The following is a 2,396-nucleotide window of genomic DNA, read 5'->3' as shown; positions in this document are numbered from 1 at the left end:
GTTTAAGTCAAATCTAGAATTCATTCCATCATGCATTTTTTTCTCTCCCCATTGCAGCTCAGGCAATAGAGTTTAAGAAATTGTAATGGGTGGTAACTCTGTCAATTCACAAGGTACACAACTTCAAGTCAATCGGTAGCGTAATCAGCATTGATTTGAAGTCGTGTACCTTGTTAATGGAGAGAGTTACCACCCATTTCTATTATCTTCATCATTTTGATCTCCTGGCCTAATTGTTTATCAGGTTCAGTAGAGTTTTTAAGTCAGAGTTAAAGAGTTTTACTCCGTCACAATTATGTTGGTTTTCTATTTCATTATCCCTTCTGGGTGTGAGATCGTGTATTACAGGAAATAGCCACCAAAAAACAAACCAACCACATATGATATGTTTAGGTTTATTTGTTGAGTCATTTTTGATGACTTACTTTTATGCATTTCAAAAGGCTAATAATCAGTTTGCTGATTCTGTGGTATCTTCTTTATAGGACACTAAATTAGTTGTCATAGCATGTCCTTGTTTTAAGCTCTCAAAACTGCATGGAAATAAAATCGTGGACGATGCAACTTTCAAATCCGATCTGGAAAATATGTTCATGTGTGTGTCCTGTGTGTGGGGCGGGGGGAAGGGGGGCGGCGGTCACATCATGATCAAAATATGATGCTGAACAGTATTACAAGCAGCGGACAGATTAAAAAAATAGAACCCAAACACGTGTTTCAGCTTTGCCAAAACGATTTTCATTCAATGGAATCGTTGCATCAAACACATCACGTATAGCCCTGTATACAAAACGTACAGAATCCGCGTGGTCAGCCAATAATTTGAAGACGTGTCCCCCACTTTTTGCAGTGACAGATGTGAGAGCAACCGTTCGGAAATCCTAAAAAAATATATCACCGTAATCGTCTTCCAACCAGGAGGCGTCAGGTTATTATCTAAAGGAAACTGAAAGACTTGTGAAAAAAAAATGATTCAAGCTGACCAGCAACACTGTTAACACAGTACGTGACAGGCCGATTGGTTTGGTCAGGGCGCTCTGTGTATGACCTCAGCTGTGTCCAGTTCCACAGAACAAGAGGCACATGACCTGACATAGCTCCTCACTTTCCACAAGGAAATCGTTCCTGTCAGACCTTGCATAATGATAATGATAATAATAATAATAATAATAATAGTATTTGTATAGCGCTGAATCTTGTGCAGAGACAAATCAAAGCCCTTTAGCACCAGTCATTCACACGCATGCATAACTGAAACTGAAGACAAGGAAGAAGTAGGGGAAGGAGGCTGTCTTTTTAAGGCCAGACTTGAAAGAGCTGAGTGCAGAGACCTGACGAAGAGAAAAAGGAAGTTCATTCCAAATGCAAGGTCCAGAGACAGAGAAAGAACGGCGGCCGACAGTGGAGTGTTTGAATCTGGGTATGCTTAAACAGAGTGGACCCGAAGCCGATCGTAGAGAGCGAGATGCGTAGTGTAGATGTGTAGGCAGCAACAGAGATAGGAAGGGGCAGGTGTATGAATACATTTATAACGTAGAGTGCTGATCTTGTACTTTATTCTGTGTGAGAAGTGCACAACAGTTTGGTGTGCACATCCAGATCATCATCCAGATCATCATCCGTGTATCTCAGCCATGAGGGGATCCACACCATGAGATGGCCCACACGATCTCCGGGCTTGAATTAGATTAAGTTCAAAACGTGAGACACTGAATGAACCAGCATGGCACCCTGACCCCAGCACAGCTCTGCAGATGCTGTTCAACATGGGAAATAGAACATATAGCCCAGCCAGAAGATCGTGCATCTCACCTGCATGCAATAAAGGATGGAGCTGCAGAGGAAACACAAAGAACGCACACGTCACACACGACACTGACAGCCTTAACAACGTTTTCCGTGACCTCGGTGGGAGCTTACTGTAAATATACATCTAATGCGTCGTGCTGTGTCTCTGGGGTAAACCATTGTACCGCCGACCATCCCTTGGAATTTACAGGACACTTCAACCGGAGTTCCTACACTTTAATAATAACAATCATCACTATGATAGAAACGATAGTAATCCAAATAATAATAATAATATCATTTATTTTCAGTCTAATATCAGTCTAATCTTAGATGAACAGACTATAAATAAGTAAACGAACAGCTGGTGTGGATCTGAGAGAGTTCAGTCAACCGTGCCTGTCAGAACTTGTGAAACCCGAATTATGGGACTGGCCTTCACGGTGTGTCCTTTTCTGTTCGCTCACTGAAATGCTTATGTCTGTCGGGCGCAATAGCTGAGTGGTTGAAGTGTTGGACTTTAAATCTGAAGGGTCCTGGGTTCGTATCTTGGTGTGGCCACTGGTGGGTAAAGGGTGGAGAATTTTCGACCTCCCATATCAACAGAT

General features: G+C 42.2%; 1 long non-coding RNA gene across 1 annotated transcript in view; it reads left to right on the top strand.

Annotated features, from left to right (window-relative positions):
* The window catches only part of LOC143287322 (uncharacterized), a 3,788-nt gene extending 3,218 nt beyond the window's left edge, over positions 1-570 (top strand). Inside the window, exon 4 of the long non-coding RNA XR_013055941.1 lies at positions 1-570. This exon is cut by the window's left edge and continues 128 nt beyond it. This is a non-coding gene — a long non-coding RNA (uncharacterized LOC143287322).
* The last annotated feature ends 1,826 nt before the right edge of the window (positions 571-2,396 follow it).

Source organism: Babylonia areolata, chromosome 11 (assembly GCF_041734735.1).
Source record: "Babylonia areolata isolate BAREFJ2019XMU chromosome 11, ASM4173473v1, whole genome shotgun sequence".
NCBI lineage: Eukaryota > Metazoa > Mollusca > Gastropoda > Neogastropoda > Buccinidae > Babylonia > Babylonia areolata.
Note: the sequence above shows the minus strand (reverse complement) of the source record. Positions and strands in the feature narration are given on the sequence as shown.